The sequence below is a fragment of the Mauremys mutica genome, chromosome 4 (assembly GCF_020497125.1).
Source record: "Mauremys mutica isolate MM-2020 ecotype Southern chromosome 4, ASM2049712v1, whole genome shotgun sequence".
Taxonomy (NCBI): Eukaryota; Metazoa; Chordata; order Testudines; family Geoemydidae; genus Mauremys; species Mauremys mutica.
This window is the reverse complement of record NC_059075.1, coordinates 130,976,432-130,998,312: the sequence shown is the minus strand read 5'-3', so window position 1 is coordinate 130,998,312 and position 21,881 is coordinate 130,976,432. Positions and strand designations below refer to the sequence as shown.

Below are 21,881 nucleotides of genomic sequence, written 5' to 3'. Positions count from 1 at the left end.
GGGGAGTTTCACCTCGAGTACTTATGTAACACTGACAGACTCTGGCCATCAGTGAGCAGAATCGAACCTGGGACCTCTGGAGCTTAGTGCAAGAATCTCTACTGCATGAGCTAAAAGCCAACAGGCTGTTAGCTGAGGCTGTAGAGCAGATTCAATCTCTCTCTCAGTGGTCGCAGTGCCACTAGATGGGAGAACACCACACCCAGTAGGTGTGTGGGATACACTTATATATCAGCTTACGCTGGGCAAGCCACGAGCACCTTTTACCATCACCCCCCGACTGCAGGTAGGTTCAGAGGATCTGAGCTTTCACTGTAGATCTCACACCACAGCTGTTCCGGGTCTACTCAGAGGATTTGATCACCTGACTAGAGAGTTATCCTGGGTTCATTCAAAGGACAAAGTGGTTGGTAAAGCCCATCCCAGCTCTCGGCCTGGAAAGAATCATCTACAACAAGGCAAAAGTGTTCGGAAGGGAGAGCGGATGGAAGGAACTTGAACTCGGAAGGAGATTTTGGTGTATTAAGGGCTTTCCCCAGTCTAGGATAGGATAGGCTATGGGACAGGATGGCACTGAGGTGCATGAAACACTGATGGATGGGTCTGTGTTTTGTCCCCTTTGCCAGTCCACACTGCAAATCATCTGACTTTAAGGCTGCATCTACAACAAGGAGTTTCTGACATTGCTAGCACTAGTGCACAGGAGCAGGTGTAGCCCAGGGGTGGTGTTTTTACCCTTGTGCCATCTAACCTTGCCCAAAGCAGGCCCAGCTAATGGTTCCAAAGCAACCAACCAACCAAACCACACCAACCCGTGTCCTGTCCACACCAGCGTTCCCAGCATTGCTAGCACTGCACCAGCAAAGACAAAGTCCCCAGGCCTGATTCTCCTCTGACGCCAGAGTGGATCCCCAGCAGAGCACGTTGGGAATTTTTCAACAAAGTGGGTTTTTGTCAGAAAATGCGGATTTGTCAAAACTAAAAACGTTGTGGGAAAATCTCTTTTGGTGAAGCTTTTAGTCCAGGAAGGTTTCTCAGGCCAAGCATGAAATCTCTGGTGAAAATAAAAGAGACAGACAGACAACCCAGAGCGGCCATGTGGGTAGGGCACCCAAGGCCCTGGTTGAATCAGGCAGGACAGGAACTAGAATCTGAGTTTCTCAGTGAGTGCCCTTACCATTGGGATATTGGCTGTTATTCAGTGGTGGGTCGGTCTGTCTGTCTCCCGCCTCCTCCACCCCTCCAATGCAGAATGGCAAAAATATTTGAAGGAACATTTACTGCCCAGCTCTAACAAGATGTGTTTCTACTGAAGTCAGAGTTACACAGGCATAAGTGAGAGAAGAATCAGGTTCTACACACAATTTGAGCTTGACTGTGGCCAGAGAGGGCTGCTTTGGCAGATCAGGGTAGATGGAGCCAAATTGGGCTGGAACAACCAACTGTAACTGAGGCTAGTTCTGGACATTCATCTAGCTTGGATTGGCCCCATTAGTTCTAGCCCCCCAAAGTTCAGTCTGTGTTTGAGTGTGATTTTTAAATACAGTTGTTTAGCCAGTATAAATGGGTAAATTACTGATTGCTAGATCCTCCTGCCCTGCTGTGCTAGGCACAGTATAAACATATAACCAAGACATAGCCCAGATCCTCCAAAGGTGCTTAGACACCTAACTCCTATTGCTTTCAATGGGAGTTAGGTACCTGCACATCTTGAAGGATCTGGACGATAGTCCCTTCAGTCTAACCTCCAGTCTTTCTATTGGCTTTGGACCTTGCAATGGAGCATGGAATGTCACCCCAGCAGAGACATTCTTCCTCGTAAGAACATGCTTAAGCTCAGCAGTTCCCTTCTTCGAGACCCAGCAGCTGTGCTCAGACCTGTATAAGACATATCTCCCGCCTCCCATTATTCACTTTCTGGTCCCCTTTCTATTCCCAACCTCAGCAACTTGGAAAAAACCCTCTGTACCCATCTCAATCTGCAAAAACAACACTAACCCCCCTCCTTCCTTCTATTCCATTTGGATTTCTTTGTAGACATCTCACAGGGTGCATCATAAAGAACATTCCTTACTCCCTACCAGCTCTGCATCCCTGTTCCAAAGTCACCTCCAACAGGAGACCTCCAAGGAGCACTTACCTAGGTGCTGTAGAAAGCAGTCTTCATCCTCCAGTATGTGGCAATCTCCCCCTGAACCACCACTGCAGGGTGGTGCTAGGGGCACCATGCTGCAGGAGGTCGTGTGAGGAGATGTAGAACAGAGGCTTGACTCCCGACCACCTGTGGATAGGAAAGGTCTCAGGGTCCTGTCCACCAGAGGCGATACCAGCAATTCCATTGTCCCAGCCAAATTCTTACATCCCACCTCCCTGCTAGTCTTCATTTCTCCTCCCGCTTCACAGCAGCACAGACTTGCCGCTGCGTCGCACCCCCAGCTGCCTTTCAGCGATAGGTGGACAGTCTTTGTTCAGATACAGGGTTTGAGAAGTGCCAAGCACCTGCAGCACCCAGCGGTGTCCCACTGATGACCATGGCCTCATCCCTCCTGCCACACACACACACACACCTCTCTTGCCGCCCCTTTAATCAGTGCAAGGCCTACAATTATGCATGGTCCTGCCATCAAGGACTCCTTAGTCCCATGCCCTCCTGTGCATCCACTCAGGTGCCAGACACAACCAGGCCCTCAATGATCTTCCCTGTTGCAAAGACCGAAGCTAAACCAGGGGGAGTGGCTTACGCAACAGGTTTCAATTCCTTCCCACCCCCTCCCCACTCCACAATGGGGCCACAAGCTCAAGCCCCAGCAGGGCAATTCCCCTTTTGAATGGGGTCTTACAAACCGGGGCATTCGAGACTACAAGGTTCTTTTCACAAGGACTCGGACTGGGCTGAAAGCTCACCCATTCATACAATGGATGACTGTTCGGTGCATCAGTTGTCCACCTGGCTGCTGCCCTCGCCCCCAGAGGTGGCCGCATTGCAGGGGCTCTCTGTGGATATTGGCACGCATCAAGCGTTGCACAGGGACGTGGCTGGAGAAATTGATGGCCCACGTCAGGACCGACGAAGAGGCTCCTCAGGCAGGCACAAAGCAAGGATGCTTGGAAAAACTAGAGGTGCAAGAAAGAATCTGGAACAGGGCAATGGCAGCCCCTGCTCAGGTGAATCCAATCCCATAGTTCCCTGGTTGTGGAGCTTGACCTCAGCGGATTGACGCTGACTTTGATTAAGGGCTCGGCCTGTCCATAAAGGGATTTAACTGCGCCAGGCTCCCCCAAGGAGGGAAGGATCCGCTGTCTAGAGCAGGGCTGCTGAGTGCACTTAAGAAGCAAATGGACAGCACTTTAGATCAGTGGGAGCCCTGTATCAGTGAGCGCTTTATGGCTCATGCCAGACCATCATTACCAGGGAATTTATTGCCTCCTCGACAGCACCAGTTGGGGAGGGTGGCAAAGGGTCTGTTTAAATCACCCTGATGGGGGCAGCGGGCAGTTGGGACTAAAGAGGAACCATGTTGACAGGATGATTTCAAGGTCCCTGTCAACCTTTCCTTTAAGCTTCTCCCATTACAGCTTCATTAGCTGCGATTTACAGCCTTTCCCAGCCAGCGCGCAAAGCTGGAGCAGGCAGCAGTAGGCTCAGGGACAGCTGCTGGGAAGGCATCGGGGAGGTCTGGAACAGGGATACAGGAGTAGAGCAAAGATCACGGTTCTGATTCCCCAGGAGGTGGCATGATGCAGTGGCCAGGAGACTTGGGACACCAGGGTTCTGCTCCCAACTCAGCCACTGTCCTGCCAGGTGCATCTTTAGGCAAGCTGCATCCCTGCTCTGTGCCTCAATTTCCCCAGCCTCTTTAACCTTGCTACCATCTGTCAACAGCCACTCCACGCCCCAAAGTGGTTTGCCCCATCTCACACCCCAGCCAGGTTGCTTATCGTCCCCACCCCTTCCAGGGCCATAAAGAGCCCAATAAATCTAATGCCCTTAACCCAGGCCTTCAGCTCCACCCAGGGATCAATAATCCTTTTCTCCCCTTGTGGCAGGGTTGGGGGGAGGGGAGCTTTGCAGCCCATCTTTTGGGATCAGCAGGGAAACCCAGACCCTCCCTCTCCTCTGGGTTCCAGCCCAGGGATCCTGGATTAAGCAACTAGGGGCTGCTCCTCCAGACTTGCTGCTGCTTCCCTAGGCCACTTCCTACCTTCATCTGCCTCCCAGTTCCTTTCACAGAACAGATCCGGGGCTGGAGGCGCCTGCTTCCTTTGCCACTTTGTGGCTCATGCAGCATTGCCTCAGTTTCCCTAGTCAGCTCCAAATGTTCCCTTCTCTCCTGTAACCCTCCCCCGCAAGACCAGTCCTAATGTTCACACTCCCTACTGCAGCTTTCCTCAACTCCCTGCAGTCCTTCCTTTACAGGAACTACCCAGGCTGGTTCTCCCCAGCTGGGTCTAATCCTTAACGACCTATCTGCCAGCAGGTGCCACAGAAGAGGCTAACTGAGCTCCCTTTAACCCTTCACTGCCATTGCAGGCAGGTTAACGTGGGCAATGAGAGAGGAGGAGTCTTTCCTGGGAGAAGGGCAGTTGGGAGAGAATAAGCGATCCTGGGAAAGGGGAAGGTGAAAGAAAACAAAGGTGGAAGAACAGTGGAGAAAGAATAGGGCTAAAATGCACTGTGAGACAGTGATTTAGTGGAAGTTAGGAGCCTAAATACCTTTCAGGATCTGGGCCAAAGAGATGGCTAGAAAATGCCATTTTGTCAAAATCAAAATTTTCTGCAGGAACGTGTCAATTTCAACATTTTACTTTAAAAAAAAATAGAAAGGAAGCATTTTGACAAGGTCAAAAAGTTCCGCCCATGTGGCTTAGGACACAGGACTCTGTTCCCAGCCTGGCCACTGACCTGTTCCGTCCCCATGGCTCTTCCATTTTGACAGTTTGGGAATGGAATGTTTCGATTTGGGGTTTTGAAATGAGTTGTTGTTGCAAAAAATTTATTTTGTTATTTTAAAAAAGGCTTAAATTTTAAAAATTGTAACCCAACCTTTGGCTTTTATTGAAATGAAACCCTTCGATTGGCCCAAAACAATATTTCACTTCATGGGGAAGTTTGAAATTTGACTCCCCCCCCCCCCCGATTTGGAAAGAAAATACATGAGGAAATCATGGAATTTCCTGCAGAATGGAAATTCTGGTTCCCGTGCAGCTCCCAACCTGGATGTCTGCAGGTCTGTCCTTCCAGCAGCTCAAACTTCATAAAACAAATAAATGCACAGAGATGAGATAGGAAGGAGGAAAGAGAGGGAGCAAAAAGTGGTTGGGGAGAGGGAGCAGTGAAGGCTGAAATAAGAAAAAGAAATGAGAGAAAAAGTCTAGAGGAGGAGACGTGAAAGAAAAGAAAGGAGAGGGGAAGTGAATGAAAAAAAGCAGAGAAAGGGAAAAGATGGGGGGTGAGGGGAGGATGCAAGCTGCTGGAGCCATCTGTCATGGGCTATTGGATTCTTTGTGTGTGTGTGTCAGTTCTGTTGCCTGGGCTTTGCTGTGAGAGCTCCCACCTGCTGCCAGCTGGTTCTGGGAGCCAGCCTGCAGTCACGCTTCCTACTATGCATGCGCACACAGACTGCGGGTGGGGGCAGGGGAGCACAGAATGAAATTGACCGTGATGGAGGTTGAGCCAAGCAGCACTCCTGCCCAGTGACACTCCGCGGAAGGTGAGGGGGCTGGTTTCTCCTTGGTGCATGGAATCAGCTGCTTCCCAACACTGGCTCTTCCTCCCACACAGGATGGGAGTGAGACCAGCCGCCGAGCGATGGAGCTCCTCCCTCCTGTGCCATGTGTGAGCGGACTCAGTGAGTGTCCCATTATGCCTCTGGTTCGCTGGCAAGGCAAGGAGGTAAGGTTGAGGGACTAGTGTTTGGATCGGGGGCCTGCAAAGAGCTTAATCCATGTGCTATGAGGAGATGGCACAAAATAGTCCGTGTCCTCTTCTAGGACTCCTAGGATTCACGCCAGGTATCACAGAGGACTCCATCACATTTCTTATGGAACCTGCAGAATGAAGGTAGCAGTTAGCCCTGTGTGAAATATAGGATGCAAAAGGCAAAGAGATTCAGAAGCATGGAGAGGGCTATAGCACTTTGAGCCCTCCCAGTGGAAGGGGCTAGGGAAACGCAAAGAACCAGGATTACCCCTCGTCCTGCGCCATTCCTTGTTCCTCCTCATTAGTATTTATATTCCAGAAGTTTGCCCATTGTCCCGTTGCACTAAGTGGTGCACAGACACATCGCGAGAGCCAGCCCTGCCCTCCAGAGCTTCGAGTCTGAAGAAAGGAGTCAGACGACGTAAGAGACCGTCCCTGCTCTACACAGTGTTAGACAAGACATACCCTGAAAGGAGGATTATCCCCACTTTACAGACTGCAATCTGAGCGTAAACTTTAAAGGCCCAGATCTTTGAAGGCAGCTAAACACCTAATTCACACAGATTTCAGTGGGAGTTAGGCACCTAAATACCTTTTGAGGAACTGGACGCTAACTCCCTTACGCTCTTTGGAAAATCCCAACCTGTGTGATTTACCCATGATCATACAGAGAGTCTGTGGCAAAGATGGGAATTGAGCTCGGAGCTGTTCAGCCCTTGCCTAACCACAAAACTAGCTGTTTTCATCTGGGCCAGACTCCCTCAGCCACTCAATAGCTACTCCAGCCACATTGCCCACCCCTCTCTCCTTCCACTCACTTATGCGCTTCCTGTCCTGGGTTCACCTGACTCTCCCACCCCTCCCCCTCTCCATCCCACAAGCAATTGGATTCCCTCCTATAAAGCTGTTCTCATTTTGATAATGACCCACTTAGCCGCAGCGCTCGCATATTTTCTGGGGATGGAATGTTAACTTGCCTAAGAGAACAGATCGTCTAAACAGCTGATGGGCCACACATCAAAGCATGGGGAGAGTGAGAAAAATCACTGGGCTGTCAGGGGAAAAATAAAAAGTATCAGAGGGGTAGCTGTGTTAGTCTGGATCTATAAAAGCAGAAAAGAGTCCTGTGGCACCTTATAGACTAACAGACGTATTGGCGCATGAGCTTTCGAGGGGGAATACCCACTTTGTCGGATGCATGTAGTGGAAATTTCCAGGGGCAGGTATATATATGCAAGCAAGAAGCAGGCTAGAGATAGCAATCAGGGAGGATGAGGCCCTCTTCTAGCAGTTGAGGTGTGAACACCAAGGGAGGAGAAATTGCTTTTGTAGTTGGCTAGCCATTCACAGTCTTTATTTAATCCTGAGCTGATGTCGTCAAATTTGCAGATGAACTGAAGCTCAGCAGTCTCTCTTTGGAGTCTGGTCCTAAAGTTTTTTTTGCTGCAGGATGGCTACCTTTAAATCTGCTATTGTGTGGCCAGGGAGACTGAAGTGTTCTCTTACGGGTTTTTGTATATTGCCATTCCTAATATCTGATTTATGTCTATTCATCCTTTTCCATAGGGACTGTCCAGTTTGGCCGATGTACATAGCAGAGGGGCATTGCTGGCATATGATGGCGTATATTACATTGGTGGACATGCAGGTGAATGAACTGGTGATGGTGTAGCTGATCTGGTTAGGTCCTGTGATGATGTCGCTGGTGTAGATATGTGGGCAGAGTTGGCATCGAGGTTTGTTGCATGGATTGGTTCCTGAGTTAGAGTTACTATGGTGCAGTGTGCAGTTACTGGTGAGAATATGCTTCAGGTTGGCAGGTTGTCTGTGGGCGAGGACTGGCCTGCCACCCAAGGCCTGTGAAAGCGAGAGATCATTGTCCAGGATGGGTTGTAGATCCCTGATGATGCGTTGGAGGGGTTTTAGCTGGGGACTGTATGTGATGGCCAATGGAGTCCTGTTGGTTTCTTTCTTGGGTTTGTCTTGCAGTAGGAGGCTTCTGGGTACACATCTGGCTCTGTTGATCTGTTTCCTTATTTCCTTGTGCGGGTATTGTAGTTTTAAGAATGCTTGGTGAAGATTTAGTGTAGGTGTTGATCTCTGTCTGAGGGGTTGGAGCAGATGTGGTTGTACCTCAGTTCTTGGCTGTAGACAATGGATCGTGTGGTATGCCCGGGATGGAAGCTGGAGGCATGAAGGTAGGCATAGCAGTCGGTAGGTTTTTGGTATAGGGTGGTGTTAATGTGACCATCACTTATTTGCACCATGGTGTCTAGGAAGTGGACCTCCCGTGTAGATTGGTCCAGGCTGAGGTTGATGGTGGGGTGGAAGCTGTTGAAATCGTGGTGGAATTTTTCCAGGGTCTCCTTCCCATGGGTCCAGATGATGAAGATGTCATCAATGTAGCGTAGGTAGAGCAGGGGTGTGATGGCCAGTTTATATCCATTTGTTCTTGTGTCCACATTGGTACTAAGCTTAAATAATTCCTCTCCCTCCCTAAAATTTATCCCTCTGATATATTTATAAAGAGCAATCATATCTCCCCTCAGCCTTGTTTAGCCTAACCAAAAGAAGCCAAGCTCTTTGAGTCTCCTTTCATAAGACAGGATTTCCATTCCTCAGATCATCCTAGTAGCCCTTCTCTATACCTGTTTCAGTTTGAATTCATCCTTCTTAAACATGGGAGACCAGAACTGCACACAGTATTCCAGATGAGGTCTCACCAGTGCCTTCTATAACGGTACTAACACCTCCTTATCTCTACTGGAAATACCTCACCTGATGCATCCCAAGACCGCATTAGCTTTTTTCATGGCCATATCACATTGGCTGCTCAGTCATCCTGTGATTAACCAATACTCCGAGGTCCTTCTCCTCCTGTTACTTCCAACTGATGAGTCCCCAGCTTATAACAAAAATTCTTGTTATTAATCCCTAAATGCATGACCTTGCACTTTTCACTATTAAATTTCATCCTACTACTATTACTCCAGTTTACAAGGTCATGCGGATCTTCCAGTATGATATCCCAGTCCTTCTCCATATTGGCAATACCTCCCAGTGTCATCCACAAACTTTATTAGCACACTCCCACTTTTTGTGCCAAGATCAGTAATAAAAAGATTAAATAAGATTGGTCCCAAAACCAGTCCCTGAGGAACTCCACTAGTAACCTCCTTCCAGCTTGACAGTTCACCTTTTAGTAGGACCTGTTGTAGTCTCCCCTTTAACTTATCCACCTTGCAATTTTCATATTGATCCCCATCTTTTCCAATTTAACTAATAATTCCCCATGTGGAACCATATCAAATGCCTTACTGAAACCGAGGTAAATTAGATCCACTGTGTTTCCTTTGTCTAAAAAAATCTGTTACCTTCTCAAAGAAGGAGATCAGGTTGGTTTGGCACAATCTACCTTTTGTAAAACCATGTTGTATTTTGTCCCAATTACCACTGACCTCAATGCCCTTAACTACTTTCTCCTTCAAATTTTTTTCAAAGATGTCAAACTAACAGGCCTGTAAAAGCAGCAAAGAGTCCTGTGGCACCTTATAGACTAACAGACATATTGGAGCATGAGCTTTCGTGGGTGAATACCCACTTTGTTAGATGCCTGTAGTTACCCAGATCACGTTTTTTCCCTTTCTTAAAAATAGGAACTATGTTAGCAATTCTCCAGTCATATGGTACAACCCCTGAGTTTATAGATTCATTAAAATTCTTGCTAATGGGCTTGCAATTTCATGTGCCAGTTCCTTTAATATTCTTGGATGAAGATTATCTGGCCCCCCGATTTAGTTCCATTAAACTGTTTGAGTTTGGCTTCTACCTCAGATGTGGGTAATATCTACCTCTATATCCTCATTTGTTATCCTACTAAGGCAAAGACTAAGGCAAAGTATTTGTTTAAATCATAGATTATTAGGGTTGGAAGGGACTGCAAGAGATCATTTAGTCCAACCCCCTGCTCAAAGCAGGACCAATCCCCAAATCCCTAAATGGCCCCCTTAAGGATTGAGCTCACAATGCTGGGTTTAGCAGGCCAATGCTCAAACCACTGAGCTATACCTCCCCCAATATTGGGCCATGCCTAGATTGTCCTTAACCTCCACTCCATCCTCAGTGTTTAGCAGTCCCACTTCTTCTTTCTTTGTTTTCTTCTTATTTATATGGCTATAGAACCTTTTACTATTGGTTTTTAATTCCCTTTGCAAGGTCCAACTTTACAAAGCTTTTGGCCTCTCTCACTTTATCCCTACATGTTCTGACCTCAATAAGGTAGCTTTCCTTGCTGATCCCTCCCATCTTCCACTCCTTGTAGGCTTTCTGCTTTTTCTTAATCACCTCTCTGAGATGCTTGCTCATCCAGCTTGGTCTACAACTCCTACCTATGAATTTTTTCCCCTTTCTTGGGATGCAGGCTTCTGATTGTTGCTGCAACTTTGACTTGAAGTAATTCCCGGCCTCCTCCACCTTTAGATCCACAAGTTCTTCAGTCCAATCCACTTCCCTAATTTCCTTAATTTTTTTAAAGTTAGCCCTTTTGAAATCAGAAACCCTAGTCACGGATCTATTTTTGTTTATCCTTCCATTTAGTTTGAACTGAATTAGCTCATGATCACTCAAATCAAGGTTGTCCCCTACAACCATTTCTTCTATGAGGTCTTCACTACCTCACCAAAACCAAATTTAAAATGGCATCCCCTCTTGTTGGTTCAGCAACTGCTTGGTGAAGGAATCCATCAGCTATCGCATCTATGACAATCTGAGCCCTATTATTATTGCTAGCACTTGTCCTCCAGTCTATATATGGGAAGTTAAAGTCTCCCATGATCACACAATTCCCATTAGTGTTTACTTCTTTAAAAACATTAAAGATGTCTCTATCCATATCCAAATCAGATCCCGGTGGTCTGTAGCACACCCCAAGCACTATCCCAGGGGAGCCTCTAGTAGCTTTCTTCCCCAATGTGATTTTTGCCCAGACAGACTCTGTCTTATCCATTCCATCCCTTCTTATTTCTCTACAGTCTACCTCATCATTGATACACAATGCTACTCCACCACCTTTGCCTTTATTTCTGTCTTTCCTAAACAGCACATAGCCTTCAATACCTGTACTCCAGTCATGACTACTATTCCACCATGTTTCTGTTATCCCTATAATATCTGGTTTCACTTCCTGCACCAGTATGTATTTATTATTTCTATTACCATATTGCCTACGAGTCCCAGTCATGGATCAGGCTCCGGTTGTGCTAGGTGCTGTACAAACACAGAACAAAAAGAACCACCTCTGCCCCAAATATGTTACAATCTAAGTATAAGGCAAGAGACACTAGAGTGACAAATACACATGAACTGAGATATACACATGGCCTGGATCATCAGTCTTCAGTAAAGATACCATGGCATTTCCCACAAATGTCTCAGTGTTAATTCCACCGTCTTGGCCCAATTACAAGTTTCATTCATTCCATTTTGCCTCCCAAAATTTCCCCCGTCTGAGATGTTCAGATACTGCAATAATGGAGGACCGCATAAATCTTCCTATAAACTGTTTCAGTTGGATATTCAATTCTCCATTTCCTTAGTTGATGTGTATTGTGCCACAAGTACTCCTGTTCTTTTTGCGGATACAGACTAACACGGCTGCTACTCTGAAACCTGTTAATAGCTGCATTTCAGAGGTGGCTGATGCAATTCCACCCTGTCTATAATGTCTGTGAAAAGGTGTTGCAAAATATAAGAGCTTTGTTAGTTAGAACAATCTACAGCTCTTAATCTGAACTGGATGATGCACCCAAAATTTACTGATGGAAAGTGCTATGAAAGAGCTAGGTATTAATCAATTATTGTTATAGGACTATCTTTCCACTCATAAAACCCAAGGCATCCTGTGCATCAGCTTTTCATCACAATATTAAAATTCTGAACAGGGACTCATCCATGATGGAAAAACCCAAGTGCATCATTCTCCCTGTTATCTGAGGGATTTGCTGCATCCCCTTTATTCTCTGATCACTTTGGTTATATTTGCCTTGCTTGTATCTGCTGATGTTTTTTTAGGAGTCAGAGTGAAAGCAAAGTAGGTCAGTGAGAACCATATGACTGTCAGAGAGCTTTCTGTGGGAACAGAGAGGCAGCGCAGAGAACAAGAGGAGTAGCGGGGAGTCACAGCCTGTGAATGTGCTAGATGAGCAGTAAAAGCAGCAAAGAATCCTGTGGCACCTTATAGACTAACAGACGTTTTGCAGCATGAGCTTTCGTGGGTGAATACCCACTTCGTCGGATGCAAGTCAGATAAGCGGGAGACCCAAACCAAACAGAGGAGGTGATGGGTGCCTTTTAATAAATTTTCACTCGGTGAGTAGGCATCAGAGCAGGACAAGCAAGAGGGGGTCTGTGTTTTATCACTCCCAACCTTGCAAAGCATCTTGAATCATAGAATCTCAGGGTTGGAAGGGACCTCAGGAGGTCATCTAATCCAACCCCCTGCTCAAAGCAGGACCAATCCCCAACTAAATTTAAATTGAACATGAAACAGGGCAGGGCCCCAGGTAGAAAGTTCAGATCCAGAGCCAAATAGCCTCAGAAAAGGGAAGTGTTCGGATAGGTGGAGGGATTGATACAGGCCTATCATACACACAGAATATAATGCCTACATACTGCACTGATGGGCACATTAAATACGAGAGAGAGAGAAAAAAATTCCTTTAAACCCTCTGATATGTTCTCAGGGTATTAAACGATGACAGTTGTGTATAGCTCCTAAATCCTCAGGAATACAGGAGCTAGTCTCTCTCTCTCTCGGGCATAGTGTTTACAAGTCAGATTATTGCCACCTGCTAATTAAGTGTTCTGCTGTTGGGCATTAAATTTCATTCCTTGGGAAATTTCAGTGTTTAGAGGAGATTTTAGAAGGACAGAGCACTGTTCCCTTCACCTTGCAGGCTCAGAAGTTAGGAAATTGCCTGGCTGGATATGACGAGTTTGTCAGTTTCCCCAAGCTGTGTTCTTTGGTCATGTCGGCACTGAGGGGTGAAACGTTCGCTGTAAAACTCACCTGGTTTGAGGATTTCATTACATACCTGGAGCTCCGAATGGGTTTGTGAAGGTTCTGGGGCTGCAGCAACTCTTCCTTCTCTTCCCTGCTGGGGGAACCCCTGTTACAGCATAGAGTGGCCTCTGGCACCCCCCGGGTGAGAAGCCGCTGGGTACATAGGGGTGCAGGGAGGCCTTGGACCAGCACAGAGATGGAGCTTCTGGGCAGATGGGAGCTGGATTTGTAGTCAGGAAACTTCATGATTTTGACATTTTTTTTTTCAGTTCTGAAGTGGAATGAAAACAAAAAAACTCAGAATTTCCTGAGAAAGGATATTCTGGTGGTGGTGTTGGGGGTTGTTTCAAGTCAATTGAACATATTTCATTCTGCTTCTGACTTAAAAAAATGTTATATTCTATTATAAAATACGAGCTTTAAAAAACAGAAAAGGAAAATCATTTTGAAATGACCAATCAGAATGTTCAGTGACAAGAAGAACGCTTTGACCTTCTCACATTTGGGTTTTTTTATTTTTCTTTTGAAACGAAACTCGAGCAAAATCGACACCTTTCCGCTAAATGTTTTGCTTTTGAGAAATTGTCATTTTCTAATGGGAAAAAAAGGTTCTGTCAGAAAATATCCAACCAGCTCCACTTCTGAGCATGGGGCTATAGCTCAGGCTAATACAATCTGTCTCACTCCAGTGGCTGGGCCACGTAAAGACATTTATGAGAAGACTACCACTTTAAACAAACCCAGCTGTTCCTGGAGCCCAGGAAGTAGAGGTGTGTACTTTTAGACCCACAGGAGATTGGTTCAGTTCCCACCAGGCCTGATCAGGGATGCCCTTACAGAGCTGCTTACTAGTTAACAAGGGATGGATCACTTGCTGATTACCTGTTCCGTTCATTCCCTCTGAAGCACCTGGCATTGGCCACAGTTGGAAGACAGGATACTGGGCTAGATGGACCTTTGGTCTGACCCAGTATGGCTGGTCTTATGACAAGTGGACCACTCACCACCTTCCCTTCAATGTAACAATCCAGAGAAAACTCCCCATAGGGGTCCCCAGAACCCCCTCTCCTGTAGGTTTGGTGAAGGTAACCTAGGCCCATCAAAAGAACCTGACGTATGTTTGGTGTCTGAGATGTTTTCCCCATCATCTTTCCCCAGTGAGAACTCTACAGTCCAATGTTTCCTCTGCCAATGCAGCCTCACCTGCTCTAGGATTCCTGAGAGTCTCCTTCCAAACAGTTACCTGGAGGGAATGCTGTGACAAATTGGGAAGATACATCACACTGATCATTTACTGAGCAGCTTAATGAAATCATCTTAGCGCATAAACGTGAAAAAACAGCAGTGGGATAAAATTAGGCCCCGAATCCTGTGACAAGTTCTGCTGCCAAACTGCAGACAGGGTTGAGCTGAGGTCTCTGCTGGAGTCACACTCCCACCTTGGATTCAGTTTAACCATCTCCTTCCAGAGGGCAGTTTCCCTGAGTGCAAAGTCACTTACAGCCCCTCTCCAACAGGACCCCAACTCAATGTGCCCCCTTCTCTTCAGAGCCCAGCAACCTCCTCTGAAGCTTCCTAGCCCATTCCACACCTCTCCAGCAGGATCACATCCCCAGCGACACCCTTTTCCCTGAGACACCAGCCACGTACTCTCCACATGAATACCAGGACATTAAGCGGTCTTCTGAGAGGGGAGCAGGGGTTTTCTGGTGGCTTGTAGCACCCTCCATCCTCACTCCTACCCTCCCACTCAGCTCCAGATTGGGGGGGGGGGGTGGTCACCCTTGTTCCAGGAAACCAACAGGCTCAGAGTGAATCTCCTGCATCTTCCTCATCTCACACTCATGTGGGGTTAAACTCTTGGAGAACTCTCCCACCTCCTAGTTTTCCCAGTCCATCCCAGAGCTAGCCTGGGCCTCCTCAAGGTGCAGGAGATACGTTGCCATCTCTGCCATGTGGTGCAGGCCCAGAGGAAGGAGGTCTCTGCTCTTGATCAGGGGCTTTCCCTGCAATGGATGCACGGACGTGTCTCTCCAGGACAGTCGATGTCGCAGCATATGGGGCCTTTTGCAATTGCAGGGCTCCTAGGCACCAGCTTGCTCAGGGGCCTTGGTGGCTGGGTTGGCTCATCCTCAGGCCTGATGTGAAGACCGAGTGAAACTCAAGTATTTGGCTCTGCTATCTGTAAATCATTTTGAGATCCTAAGACGGAAACTGCCATATGTGGCAGATGATTAGATATAGGCAGAGAGCTGAAGAATTATTACAAGCATTACGACATAAAAATACCACATTGAAAACAAATCCGGGTGGTTGTGTCACTGCTCATTAAACAGAAGTTAGGGCTTGTTCTGAAAGAGAAATCTCCCACCTAGGCTTCTGTTCACAGGATAAAGGGCTGAGGGTGGAAAGCAATTGAGGTAACGGAGCTCCTGTTGTGCTGGGGTATGGGGCCTAACTGACTTCACAACAGGTTCACATGGTTGTAACTATTGTCGGAGAAAAACTCAGTTCTCACTTTTTCATTTGGGTGCAGCAAAATAAAAACTCAGTTCTCACTTTTTCATTTGGGTGCAGCAAAATCAAATACTTTATTATTTCTCCAGTAATTACAATGGAGGAAGAGAGTGCCATAGGACACAGGGTCGCCCCAGTCCCGGACAGGTCTTTCAACTGGTAAACAATTACAGCAAGCCTTTATACTTTTGTTACAGACAATAAAATAATAATACAGACAATAAAGAGCAACAACTACATTTTGTTTATACATAAGCCATTCTGCTATCTTGTTTTCTCACTCCTAAAAGACACCAGGCTGCATATTTGGTTATCAGTTACAAGGTCGTAATAACTTTTTACACAGTTCTTTCCCTCTGCCTCACACTATCCTTGCTTCTAGAAGTCTCACGTCATTAGGGTTACAGCTGGGCTAACTCTTGCTAACTGACTGACATGTATTAAGATCCCCTTCAAATCCTTATTAATTCTTTCCCTGCTTCCACACTATTGACTTCAGTGGAGTTGCTCCTGATTTACACCTGGGTGAGTGGGGAGAGAGGGTTAGGCCCAATGGAGTTGCTCCTGATTTATACCATTTCAAAAATGCCTTTTTTTTTGTAATTAAAAATATTTTTAAATGGTCAACATCAAAAAATGAAACATTTTGTTGGACCCAAAATGAATTTTTCTTCAACTTTTCAATTCACTGAAAATTTTGAAAATGTTTCTATTTTCGGTCTGACACCAAAAAAAAAAACTTTTTGAAACGGCAAATGAACCAAAAAAATCCATTATTTGCCCAGCTCTGTTCCTGATTTACACTGGAGTGAAAGGGTAATCAGGCCTCATGTAATTACTCCTAATTTACACCAGGGTGCGTGAACTGTGCTCATAGCCTGGCAGGTGTTTTGGGGAGATGGTACTGTCTTGCTTTCTTGTTCTTTCCATGGCTATTGCAGTCTCTTAATAGGGATTGAGTGCCTCAATTTTCTTGGCTTAGGTAGCTAAGGTTTACGGCATGGAATAACTTTCCATATAGCATTTTACCGTGTAATTGCCTCGCTCAATTACCCAAGTAATGTAAGCAAAGGTAATTGCCAAATTGAGGCATATAATCACACAGTGATTGCGATAATTAGGCTGGGAAATTGACAAGTGAAACATGTTCTGAAACTTTGGGAGATAACCGCGCCCAGGGAGAAGAGTGTGTTTCAAAAGGTGCCTGTGCCTGAGAGATCCTCAGATGGAAACTGCCATATGTGGCAGATGATTAGATATAGGCAGAGAGCTGAAGAATTATTACAAGCATTACAACATAAAAATACCACATTGAAAACAAATCCAGGTGGTTGTGTCACTGCTCATTAAACAGAAGTTAGGGCTTGTTCTGAAAGAGAAATCTCCCACCTAGCCTTCTGTTCACAGGATAAAGGGCTGAGGGTGGAAAGCAGTTGAGGTAACGGAGCTCCTGTTGTGCTGGGGTATGGGGTATATTGTCACTGAAACCAGCCAAAGTGACTAGTTCCATCCAGACTCTTCTACGTCAGAAAGCCAAACTTTGTTTAGATAAGATTGGGAGCTCTTTGACAGGGACCGACTTTCTGTTCTGGGTTTGTACAGCTCCTAGCGCAATGGGCCAGGACTGTAGAATTGCCAACCCCAACCATTCAACAAATGATGAATCAGCCCCACCTTCATCATGAAATTGGCTTTAAAATCATGAGATTTAATAAACAGTAGATGTGTAGCTCTTTTTATCTGCCTGCTGGGGTTGGAGCATTAAGGGGTCATGTTTTCATGGTTTTCTCTGCAACCAGTCTGAATGCTAGAAATTTACTTTTTTTTTTTTTAAATGAAAGCTGTGATTGTCATGTGATCACATGATTCCAGGAGTTGCAGCTTTCATTTTCAAACAAACACTGTGATACTCATGACAACTGGCTGCACTGTGACTAAGGTATCTAGGCGCTAACAGAACAATACCTAGCTCTTATATAGCACTTTTTATCAGTAGATCCCAAAGCGCTTTACAAAGGATGTCAGTATTATTTCGGTTTTACAGATGGGGAAACTAAGGCACAGAAGAAGTGACTGGCCCGGGTCACCCAGCAGCCCAGTGGCTGAACCAGGAATAAAACCCAGTCTCCTGCGTCCCAGGACAGTGATCTATCCACTGGGCAACACTCCCTGTCAATCAAAATAATAATCAAAATGGTGTGGTTTTAAACCAGTTTAGTTACACTGAGTGGACGCTCTTATTTCAGTTTGAACCAGGCTTATTTCAGTCTACTATAATCAATTAGGAATTAAAGCAAAATAAGCCCCAGCAAAGCCAAAATATAAATGCCCTTACAGAGGTCCGAAAGTCAGTTTCACTGGTGCTGATATAGAGAGGACCTAAAAATCTGGGGGAGAAGGGGACAGATCCCCTCTCTCCTGACCCAATATGGCCATTCAGGGTCAAGTGACCCAGGAGAAGACATTTGCAAAACTGGATGGGAGGGATTTTTTCCCCATCAAATTTAAAAGTAATTTCAAAACAAAAAGTCAAAACATTTTGTTATGAAAAATGTTTAAATGAAACATTGACTTTTTGGAGATTGTTCTCAACCACAACAATTTGCCCAACCTGACAACCATTTGCAGAATGTTTTAGTTGACCTGAATCTGCATTTTTCACCCCCCAAAAGGTTCTGGGCAAAAAATGTTCACACTTAGTTCTGCCCAAGCCTCCCCCTCCCTTCAGCCCCATGGGGAATGGGGCAGTTGGAATGCCCCCACACAGCCCTGTGTCTGCAGCTACCAGAACTCAGTCTAAGAACAAGGAGCAGGCTCTAGCTTGGATCAACGCACGGCAGCTTCTGGCTGGGGTCAGCTGTCAGCTTCAATCCAGAGCAAAAGGGAAGCGGGGCAGAGGGGGGAGAAAGAGACACAGGGAAATTTGTGGCCTGCTTGTCTTGGCCAGGGATACTTTATGAGCAGCCTCTGGGGGGACGTTAATGACTCAGTGGAAAGATAAATTATAGGGACTGACCGGGGCTGCTAACAGTTTGGGATTGTTACAAGTTAATTACGTTAAAGGGGCAGTAAATAATTTCCCTGCACAGATGAGAAAAGGGAGGGAAGGGAGGAAAGGATTGAGAGAGAGTCAGACTGAGGCTGATGTTTTCAAGCTATCTAAGAGAATTAGGTACTCACCTTCAATGTAATTTGGGTACCTAATACCCACAGGTTCCTTTGAAAAACCCACCTTAAATAAATAAAAGGACTGATCAAGACCTCTTTTAAGTCAGTAGAAGACCCCATTGATGCCAATGGACTTTGAAACAGGCCCATAAAGAGAAAGCTCAGTGTGCCAAATCTCACGTTTTTATCCCAAATCTCACAATATGGGGTTACTCTTAAAGCCCCAGCTCCTGGAGTCAGGTGATTTGGTGAGAATCTCAGCTTTTATTAATTGGGACTAAAGATACAGAAGTTTCTAGCCCTCCTGGAAAAGCTTGAAAAAGTGTCTACTAACAAAGGCACCAAAGCCAGAAAGTGAATAAACAGAACCCAACACTGACCATTTTTTCAAACTTCCTGCTTGTTGAAACCAAGCTCATGATTTCTGAGGCCTGAGTCATGTTTTTTGAACACCTGTGTTTGGCGAGACTGCGCTTATCCCCCAACCCCAGGCTCTTTCCCAGGGGAGAGTGATCTGGTCAAAGGGAAATCATGAGCCAGGTGGGAGCAATGAGTTTAGGGGCCATGTTTCTTCTCCAGAACCTCCAAACAGTCCTCCATCCCCAGCCTTGCTGCTTTCAGACTGTCAGTCACTGCAGGCTGATGGGGCATGAATGTCCCCTTCTTAACACCAGGCAGCCAGGCTACATCCCAGACCCTAGAGACGCACTCAAAACACTAGACACCTCTCTCCCATCTAAAGGTAATAATTGGAGATATACCAATCTCCTAGAACTGGAAGGGACCTTGAAAGGTCATTGAGTCCAGCCCCCTGCCTTCACTAGCAGGACCAATTTTTGCCCCAGATCCCTAAGTGGCCCCCTCAAGGATTGAACTGACAACCATGGGTTTAGCAGGCCAATGCTCAAATCACTGAGCTATCCCTCCCCCACCACACAGAATATACAGGTAACTTCCCCACTGACTACCATCTCCTGCATGGGTGAGGCTCAGGGCCCAGCTACAGAGCATTCACTTCTTCAGGCATCCACTTCCATCACATCAGACTTTCGCTCTTTGCCCTGGAATTCTGTGCACTCAATTTCATCCTCGTTCTCTGGTGTCTTTCTACCACTAGATGTCACCCGTGGATCTCTGCACAGAAAATCAGTCCGCAAGCAAACACTCAGCCTGGACTTTTCCCATTGAAACATTATCTTCCTTGTTTCAAGTCAGCTGATATTTCCAGGACACAGCCTCCAGAAACCTGACCTTTCTGCCATCGAGCTCGTGCGACCCTCCTGAGCCAGAATCGGAGATGACCCTGAGCCCACCACGAATTGTTATTTATGCTGCAATAGTGCCTTGGGACCCTCAACGTGGAGCAGGACCCCACTGTGCTCAGTGCTGTGTGAGCACAGAGCAAAAAGCTGCTCCCGGCCCTAAAACATTTACAATCTCAGCCATGACTTTGGTAGGAGAATCCAAACCATCTCAGCATTTGGGGGTGTTCGGATCCAGGGTGTCGATTCAGCTCAGCAGAGAGAAAAGGGACAGCCACAAACATCAGGCCAAGATTAAGATCCAGAATTCCCCACGGTGTCCTTGAGCTGAGGATAAACAGGGGTCTTCAGCCGCTAAAGCCGGCAATCTGGCAAATTCTGTGGCCCTTCCCTCAGCTGAGAGGGTGGTTCTTTTGTTCCTGGGGCCTCCACCCAGCTTCCCAGTCATCAGACAGGCTGGCGCATGCATCACAAATGCAAACATGGACAAAGAAAGAACTCTTTAGACTGTAGGCTCTTTAGAGCAGGGGTTATGCCTTCCTATGTGAGGTCCAGTCAACAGCCAGAAATTGCACCTATGTAACTAGCTCAAGCACCGTCAGAAATGATTGGCCTTGATACAAGAATTACATTCTCTGGCATCTGTTATGTCAGGCTAGAGATGATCATAATGATCCCTTGTGGCCTTCGTATCTATGAATCTATTCTATTCACTAAATCAGTTTCGTTCCAATCTCTTGTGTGGGCACAAATCAGTTTAGAAACCAGTTTAGATAAATCGGTATCTGTTCCGAGTGCAGACTAGTTCTGACTGTACAGTGCTTTGCACAACAGGGTCCCGATTCTGGCTGAGGCCTTGTGCACGGCTGCAAAAGAAAGAACTCTCTCCTATGTGATTATCCTAGACACCCAGACGCAGCCTGTATCTTCACTCAGCCACTCCAGCACCTCTTAGAGCTCTTTGCATTATGTGCTTGCTGAGCTATGAATTTTCTTTGTGAAAACTTAAACCAGTTTCATTTTTTCTTCTTTTTAAAAGCATGAAACTAGATGCCACAGAACATGAAATTAATGGGTCCGGTTCATTCTGTGCTCCACCCACCTCAAAATGATGGGTGCAAATTCAATTTCAGCCCGGCCCCTTTTGGAATGGAGTGGAAAAGGACGATTGCTGCTGATGGTGGCAAAAATATTTTTGGTGCTATCCACCCAGTCTGACTGTTGGGTGCAGCAGTGGGCAAGCTGTCCAGTCAGATTCCTCTATCACAAATGTAAACAGTTGGTCTTTATTTCTTGTATTCATTCCATTGGATTTATTCTGATGGGCGGGGGGGAACCAACCACCTAGCCCAAGCTCCAGCTGCTTGTTATTGAGTCATTCATAGTTTGGGGGGGGCCACTCCTGCAAGCTGCTGAATGCTTCAGAGGGGTAACAAATGACCCAGCTCTGATTGAGAAAGATCCCTAGCTGATGTAAATCGTCACAGCCCCATTGATCTGCCCCAAATTATTATTAATCATTTGTATTGTAGTAGTGCATGGGACCCCCCGGATCATGGACTAGAACCTCATTGTGCTGGTAGCACTGTACACTATTTATTAGGTGTATTACGGTAGCACCTAGGAGCCCAGTCAGGGGCCAGGACCCCATTGTCCTGGGCGCTGTAAAAACACTGAAAAAAAGGACTAGAGAAAGTCAAGCCCTGCCCCCAAAAGCTTGCAAATCTAAGTAAAAAGGAGGGTGCCCTGCCCTTCTGGGAAGCGGTCAATACGTTGCAATATTGGGTCTTACTAAAAAGTTTCATTTTTGTTTAGTAACCATATTATTTGGCTACACATGGAAAAGGCAAGAAGACAGATCGATGGCAGATATTCTGGATCAGATTTTCAAGGCAATTTGAGGGACTTGAACATAGCTTCCAGAATTTATTTTTTAAGTGTGAAAAATCATACA

At 46.2% G+C, this 21,881-nt stretch overlaps 1 long non-coding RNA gene across 1 annotated transcript in view; it reads right to left on the bottom strand.

Annotated features, from left to right (window-relative positions):
• Positions 1–2,147: 2,147 nt before the first annotated feature.
• Positions 2,148–21,881, bottom strand: part of LOC123368411 — a 31,658-nt gene continuing 11,924 nt past the window's right edge. The window contains exons 2-5 of the long non-coding RNA XR_006578770.1: positions 13,012–13,251; positions 4,203–6,048; positions 2,905–2,994; positions 2,148–2,281 (exon numbers count right to left, since the gene is read on the bottom strand). This is a non-coding gene — a long non-coding RNA (uncharacterized LOC123368411). The remainder of the gene's footprint in view (positions 2,282–2,904; positions 2,995–4,202; positions 6,049–13,011; positions 13,252–21,881) is intronic.